At 33.7% G+C, this 8,962-nt stretch overlaps 1 pseudogene; it reads left to right on the forward strand.

The window, feature by feature from the left end:
* Positions 1-2,568: 2,568 nt before the first annotated feature.
* LOC132609782 (nudix hydrolase 8-like) lies at positions 2,569-7,479 on the forward strand (annotated as a pseudogene).
* The last annotated feature ends 1,483 nt before the right edge of the window (positions 7,480-8,962 follow it).

An 8,962-nucleotide genomic window follows, 5' to 3' on the forward strand; every position in this document is an offset into this window, starting at 1 on the left:
AAGAAAACAAAATACCTTTTCAATAATGGAAGAGACAATGATATCTTATCCAATTTAGCTTTTCTTCTTATCGGTTAGTTATCTATTACTCTATGTCCCAATTTATGTGATACATATTTTTTTTAGTCTGTCTTAAAAAGAATGATATATTTTTTATTTGACAATAATTTAATTTTTAAATTTTATCTTTCACGCTTAACAAGATGATTCATAATCACACAAATATCTTTGGCTTATTTTAGACCAAAAGATTCAAAAGTGTTCCTTTATTTCTTAAACTTTGTGCCAGTCAAACTATATCGCATAAATTGGGACGGAGGGAGTATTTTTCTTTTACAAAATTTGTAATTTTTGTAATTTCCGAGGGCCTACCGGAAAAGCCTCTCTACTTCCCAAAGCTTAGATAAGATCTGCGTAAATTCTACGCTCTCTAAATCCCACTATGTGGAATTTCACTGGATATGTTGTTGATGTACAAAATTTGTAATTATTGATACTAGCTATTAATTGCGAATCATAATAATAATTGAGTTATCTGAATCCAACGTTCTCTGCAAATTTTTCTTTATAGGAAAGAGGAATTAAGATTGACTTCACATTAACAATTAGATACATAATGTGTAAAGAGTCCTATTTCACTATTAAAGATTGTGTTGAAGCGCTAGATTCCTTTATTATTAATAAATAAGAGGCCGCAATTTTTGGGAACTAAATTGCTTTTGGTAGATAACATATTGCTCACAAAGTAAGACTTTCAAGACACAATTTGAATTAATCGAGTTCTAAAATGAGTGCCGATAACAGAATAAGAAACTCTTATTTCACATCATGCTATAATTCCCGTTTATATTAAGAGAAAAATATATTCTTTAATTGTCTATCCCATTTGTTAAAAGGATAGGATAACAGTTCTAACAACTAATAATTCATGATTAATAGTCTGTTTGGCCAAACTTATTTCCTCCCCAAAAGTATTTATTTTTTCAATAAGTGCTTATTTTAAAAAAAGTGAAGTGTTTGGCCAAGCTTTTGGGAGAAAATAAATGTTTTTGAGGAGTAGCAGAAGTAGTTTTTCAGAAGCTAAAAAAATAGCTTTTCCCCAAAATTATTTTTTTGAAAAGTACTTTTGAAAAAAATACACATAGAAGCACTTTTTAAAAGTTTGGCCAAACACTAATTGCTACTCAAAAGTATTTTTTAAATTAATTGGTCAAACAAAAACTGCTTTTAACCAAAAATATTTTTTTAAAAAGTATTTTAAAAAAATACTTTTTAAAATAAGTTATTTTTAGAAGATTGACTAAACAGGCTATAAGATAAGCGAAAAATCAGGAAGCATGACATACACATTTTTTTTTGGGAAAGTGATGAATGATGACACTACGCATTGTACCTAAAAAAATATCTTATTCTTTTTTGTCTCCAGACTCCTAGGGCCTCCGCCAGATAGACAATTTGGTTTTATTTTGCTTTTAGGATATGTTTGGTAGGGCAAATACAATTTTTCATGTTTGTTTGGTTACGTATTTTAAAAATACTTTTTTCTTTTGAAAGAAAGCTTTTTAAAATAAAAATAATACTAACTTTTTAGCTAATGTAGGGAAATAAGTTCTATAAGTGGCGCATTCCATGCTGATTGATTTCTGTACCCCCGTCTCCGTAACCCAATCCTTTCCACCCCACCCTCACCCTGCACCGCACCAGCTCCCAACCCGGTATTAATGATTGTCACATTACATAAAATGATAAAATGGTGTGTTTGGCATGCCATAAATGATTTTTCAGGAAAAACAAGTTTCATAAATGATAATTCATTGCTGATTAATGTGCTCCCTTACACCCGACCTCGCCCTCGCCCTAGCAACCAGTCCATTCATCCTACACTCCTGTCCCTAACCCGGTGTTAATGATTGTTACATTAAAAGACCGTTGGTCTGCAGAATGATTAATGGTGTGTTTAGTATGACATAAGTCATTATTCAAGAAGAATATATTTTTGTATTTAGTTGGTGAGTGAAAAATATTTTCAACAAACATTTCTAAGGATTAATAATAATATCAGCAAATCGGAGAGTGTAACTATAGATTAATAATTTTGTCCAAGTGTTAGTTGAAATAAATAATATGAAGTTAATTATTAATATCAATCATTTGTAAAGAAAGTAATTTTCATCCATAAGTGAGATAAGTTACTATGATCGTGCATCGCGCATCGAGCATGTATGTATACTAGTTCCTTTTAATGAAAAAACATCAAAATTAAAAAAAGATCCACTCTGTCCCAATTTATGTGATACACTTCCTTTTTAGTTTGTCCAAAAAGAATGATACATTGCTTTATGTGACAATAATTTAACTTTAAACTTTACATTTTACACTTAACAAGATGATCTATAGTCACATAAATAATTTTAACTTATTTTAAATCATAAGATTCAAAAGTTTTTATTTATTTCTTAAATTTTAACGGAGGGAGTAAAAAATATCTAAGCAAATAGACACACAAGTTCCGCGTTTTAAAAATGTACTTTTCCCCCTCTTTTTCTTCTTCTTCTTTACACTATTTTTTTCCATTTCCTCTCACTTTGTCATTTTCAACCACATGCCATCAAGCTAGAACCTTTGCTTTAACTTTATGCCAATATTTTACATGACATAATTTATCTCCTTTTAATCACGGGTTCTTTTTGTGTTGTTTTCTAACTTAATGCCAAAACTATATACTACTAGTATTTAATGTCTTCACTAGTTTTCTCCGAGAGGGTGAAAATACCCAAGAAAATATCTTGTTTCTTGATTTTTTATTTTTTATTTTTAAAACGAAGTACGTGGTTTTCTTATTTGGGGTTATTTATAGAGCAGTCAAGATTTTGGTTTTGCATTTCGACTGTGGAACTGAATATCTGGAAATTTGTTTAAATGGAGCTGAAATTTGTTGATTATAAGGCAATATCTATGTGCAAATCAGTTGGTATGTGGCTCCAAGGTTCTGTTCTTGCAGAGGTAATTTTCTGATATTTGCTTAAGGTTGTGTATCATTTTGGCTTTTTGATTTAATCATAAGGTTGTTTTCCCTGTCCATTGATATTGTAAGGGTATAAGAAGATTTTACTCTCTTTTGTTTGTGAGAGATGTTTGATTGGATATAAAGTTTAAGACGGAAAGATTGCCTTTTGGAAAATGTAGTCTTAAACAGGTCGACGTTTCCGTGGCTAAACACTCATGTCATTAAGAATAAAATGTGAAATTTAAAGTTAAATTGTTTCAAAATATATGAAATGTGTCATTCTTCTCGGGAAAAAACTAAAAAGGAAAGATTGTACCTAGATTATCTTAAAATATATGAAATGTGTCATTCATGCATAAAGTATTTAGTTGGAGAAAGCCAGCGATAAGATTCTACATTAGAAAAGTTATTTTTTTGATTGTTGAAGGGAAGAGCCTTGGTTTGAACTTTGAAGTAAAAAAGCAAATAGTTCTATAGATAAATGTAAGCATTTCATGTTTGCATTTCAATAGTTGTAGTGATTGGTGAGCGTTTTACTATTTAAGGAACTACAAGGATGGAGAAGTTCCTTACTATAATTTCATTCCACTTTTCTCATGTACTAAGAAAATGTGTTTCTTGTTTAAATTTGGTGACCAAATTTTTAGACGTTGTGGTCATACAGTTCAACATGGCATGAGAGTTCAAGTCTTACCGCCATCCTTTAACCAAATATTTCTGCGTGCTTAGCCAAGCAAAAGCAACATGTCTGCTGTCATGGGCAGATCTAGGTAGAAAGAAGGGTTTTTTGTCAAATTTATGTTTTATATACATGTATTAAATGTTGAGTTCCCTTAAAAACGTCAAAAGCTTAGCTCAGTGGTAAAAGGGGTTCAAATTCTCATAGAGGACAGAAGTTCGTTTCTTGCTAACCACAGTTTCTAGTCTTTTTAGCTTTAGGCGTTTTTAATTTCTTGATCAAAAAAATTTCTTTTTGAATCCCCTTCTTTTAAGCTTTAGGCGTTTTTTTCAAGTTTTTCTTGAATTCCCTTGACAAAAATCCTGCCTCAACCACTGCCTGTAGTTGAAGCGTACCATTGACATAAAAGGCTCTCATTAACATTTCCATTCATTTTGTTCCGTTTTAGATGAGTTGAAGTTTCATAATTGGATCTTTTGAAGTGCTATTACTATGATGTTACCTTTTGATCTCTAAGTAGGGAAGCATGAACTCAAAGTAGAACAATCAACAATGAAGCAATACAAAGTGCCTCATCAGATTTTATACAAGGATGTCCTGTTGCTGCTAAATGAGAAATATTGCTGTTTATATCTTACATGAAGTTGAAATTTTGTAATTTTCTATTTTACCTTTCAGGGCTATTAATGAAGGCTTCTTATTCAAGCACTTCTTATGATGCTACGACATCAGTCACCAAAAAGAATTTTTTAGTGGACACTTTCCCTTATCAGATAAATGGTACAAAGCATACAAGTTTGAATTTTAGAGATAAATGGGTACTTGCTTCCTCGGATGATGAATATGGAGGGGTACTTATCAACCCAGAAAGACTACCATCTAATCCCGACAAATTTATGTTTGTGCTTCGTGCATCTCTGTCTCGTTGGAAAGTGAAGGTACTTCATTTCCAGCAACTACTATACTAGACTAGTCTCAAATTTCATGATTTGATTTCTTGTTTGGTGTTGGTTACTACACAGTGAAGGCCATTGCATCTCACTTTTTTCCTTTACATTTTGTGGACAAATCTCGTGATAGGAAAACACACATAAAAGTTAGTCCAAAAATACTTACCATTTTTGTCAAATATCATTAGGTAAACCTAAATCACATGGACGGAAATTGACTCGAAAAACCTACAACCACTAGGAACCAATGTAGAATTGGTGAAACATATTTATATTGGTGATACCAATTAGTTGAGAATATGTGTTAGTCATGTTAGTACGTTTTCCTTAGGTCCTATGCTTTCTGGAAGTCTATTAGCCCCATTGGAGATTCTTATGCCAGTAGGAAATATAGAAAACTTCTTTTCATTTTGTATAATGTTGGCCTGAGATGAATTTAAATGGGGAAATATGAACAGTGACAATTCCTATTGGCAACCCTAACTTGTTTGGGGCTGAGGCATAGCAAATTTTGTTGTATAATTAGATAATAAGTGACAACTTATAAAGAACCTTTTGCTAATTGATGGCTCTCGATATAGGGGAAGAAGGGAGTTTGGCTTAAGCTACCGCTGGAAAAATGCGATCTAGTTCCTATTGCAGTAAAGGTATGTCCTTTTTCTGATTAATTGCAATGAAGGTATTCCGTTTGTTGATGAATTGAGATAGGACGATAAAACCGACACCGGAAGTTATTCTCCAAACTAACTTTTGTCTTAATAATCTTTTTAAGGTTTTGCTGTTAGTTCTTTTGATTGTTGAAAGCTGGCTAACATAGTGGTCGAATTTAAACTATGTATAGGAAGGATTTCAGTATCATCATGCAGAAAGACGATATGTCATGATGACTTATTGGATACCAGATGAACCCTGCATGCTTCCTTCTAATGCATCTCATCAAGTTGGAGTTGGAGGTTTTGTGATCAATGACAAAAATGAGGTGCATATTTTCCTGTTTGGAAGGCCCTATGTGATGCACTTTTCTTTTTAATATGTTCCGAAGAGAATGATACCTTTCTATATTTAGAAACACTATATATAACTTTAAATTTACCCCTTTACCCTTAATGAGATTATTTTTAGCCACACAAATTTCTATGGTTTGTTTTAGACAACAAGTTTCAAAAGTTTTCCTTTATTTGTAAAACTTCGTGCTTAGTCAAACACCTTCACATAAATTGGGACGGGGGGATTAGTATAAGCTTCTGAATTTTTTGTGTAGTCCCTTAGGCTAATAAAATTACTGCTTTAGGTGCTCGTCGTGCAAGAGAAACATTCTGCCCCGGCTCTTTCAGGCCTATGGAAAATACCAACTGGTTTCATTCTTGAGTTATGTTCCTCTACTGCAATTTGACCTTAACAGTTTGGTCACTTTTGACTGAAGTAAATACTACTGAAGCATGAAATCTGCATACTTAACTCCTTAAACATTGTTCTTGCCTCAAAATCACAGTCAGAGGAGATCTTTACATGAGTTGTGAGAGAAGTGAAGGAGGAAACTGGGGTAAGAAATTCACACTTAACATATCTTAACATATCTCATACCTAAACTAGCAATTTATAACGAGCAATCGTTATATAAATGATGGTTATTTCATATTATATTTCCAGATTGATACTGAATTTGTGGAGGTTATGGCTTTCAGGTAACAATTTTTCCTCTTCAAAGGACCATAATTTTATGATGATGTACAGTGACTATTTAGTTCCGTTTTATTAGCAATTTTATAGAAACATGAAATGCTGATACAATAAGTATCCGAGCAAAACTTTGCTCAGACACAGAGAATGTAGAAGTACTACTTGCTAGACTTCACTTTTAGGATACTTCTTGTGTTCTGATGTAACAAATTGATTAAATTTATCGATGTCCTTCTTCAGGCATGCACATAATGTGGCCTTTGAAAAGTTGGATTTATTCTTCGTCTGCCTGTTAAAACCTCTGTCGAAACAGATCATGGTTGATGATCTAGAAATTCAGGCTGCTAAGGTAAATATATTGCATAAATTAATAGTCAGTGAAAATGAATTTGATTTATGTATTTCCTTCACTAAATGATAGTTTCTGTTCAATGCATCCCATCTCGGTGATGATATTATCCGCATTATATTTTTAATCTTATCCATTACTTGAATCTTTTGGAGAAAAACATTGATTAACCTCAAGAAAAATTAGAAACTACTTATTGTCCATGCACCAGATGTTCTTGGCTTCGCAATGTTGAACTCCCATGCTATATTGTCCATGCACTAGATGTTCAGTCTTGGCTGTGCAAGGGGTGTTAACTCATAAGCTAGCTTTAGGTGTTGAGTTTTCTTAACAATTTTGGCTAGAGTGTGCAGTTTTATGCTACCTTGCATTTACTCGAGTTGTTTTTTATTTTCACGATACAGTGGATGCCTTTAATTGAGTTCGTGGAGCAGCCACTAATCCAAGGAAATGACATGTTCAAGAAAATAATTGACATTTTCATCGCTCGACTAGGGAAGCGTTACTGCGGATTATCTGTCCATCAAATGGTTTCCAAATTTGATGACAAATTTTCCACAATGTATTTCAACACAGTTGATGATTCATGTCACGCCCCGAACCATGGCCTGGACGTAACACGACACTCGTTGCCTGACTGCATGTGACCGAGCGAACCACATGGCTTGCTGAATCATCATGATACATAACATAAGCGGAATATAACGTGAATGCATGATGAGCCTTTATAAAACATGGTAAGTCATAATACTTAATAAAATACTTGTTTAAACATGAGTGAGCCAAAATGGCTATACGACTCCAAATGTCTGACATGACATAACTGACTTGTCTAGTCTATGAAACCTCTATCATGAGTCTGACTGGAAAAAACATACTTACTGGGACAAGGCCCGCAACATACCTTTAGATGTAAAACTAAATAAAGAAATACAATGTATAAACCCCGAATGAGATGGGGCTCACCAATAAGCTGGTACGTGCAAATCCTAATGAGCAGAAGCGTCGTCCTGTAAATCCATACCTGCATCGTGAAATGCAGGCCCCCGGGCAATAAAAGGGGACGTCAGCACATTGAATGTACTGGTATGTAAAGCAACCGAAAGAAACAACATGGGACATGGAATAACATGATAAGAACTGAAACTGAAAACCTGGACATGATCATGAGCATGAGTACATATGTATATATATAACATAAGTAAAAACATGATAAGTAGGGAGAGCATTTCATAAACCGACACATGATATCACCACGTGGATACGTGGAGTCTGGTACCTCGCCGGACCAGCAGAGCCCTCATACCTTGCCAGAGTATAAGGTGGTAACATGCCTGATGGATCCATTCAGTGTAAAATTAAGGTATCGTCCTAAGTGGGCGGAGCGATCCTTGTCCTATGGTGGCTACATAGTTTCAGGCTATCTGAGCCTTCTCGGTAATTCGTGCAACTCCCAAAAACATGAACATAATATAGTTGGCTAAGAAGCCCATGACTTTCGTGAATTAACTTGTACTTGTCTTGTAATCATGATTTCACGAAATAACTTGTAACCATGGTTCATGAAATAGCTTGTAAACATATTCTTGATTTATGAGTAATACAATAGTTCATAATCATATATTTGTAATTGACTTGAAAACATGCTTGTAACTTGCAAAATAAAATCATAAAGTTTCATATGAACATGATGAGAACACATGAGGAAGAATTCATGATTCATGGATTAAGCTAGGGTTCCTAATAACCGTAATGGAAGATTAGGAATACAACAACAAATATAGATACAAAATTCATGTACATAAATACTTAAATACGGGCTTCCAATGTGTTGGGTTTAATGCCCTAAGATTTGAACTTCATGGATATCAAGGAAACGAAGCATGGGGAAGAACATAGAGATTCCCTCATGTGGATGGAAGTTCTACATACCTTAATTGCTCCAAAACTTGAATTAATGATTTGAATTTTGGAGAAGATTTCCTAAATCTTGATTCTTGAATCTTGAGATGGGTTTTCTTGAAAACCCTAGATTAGGAATGATGATTTCTTGTTTAGATTACAAGGATATATGTTAGAATTGAGTTGGAATAATTAGAATGGACTTACCTTGGTGTTCTTGATGTTGGAGGAGAGTAGGAAGTCGTTCTAGGGTTTGAGGGAGTGAAAAATAATGAGTTGAACTGATATAGACGAATATCTAGTGTTCTGGAACATTGCACTTTACGTCCAGCAAAATACTGGCCGTATTTCAGTTTACGGGCCGTAAACTACAATACGGTCCGTATTCTGCCATA

The sequence above is a fragment of the Lycium barbarum genome, chromosome 9 (assembly GCF_019175385.1).
Source record: "Lycium barbarum isolate Lr01 chromosome 9, ASM1917538v2, whole genome shotgun sequence".
Lineage (NCBI taxonomy): Eukaryota > Viridiplantae > Streptophyta > Magnoliopsida > Solanales > Solanaceae > Lycium > Lycium barbarum.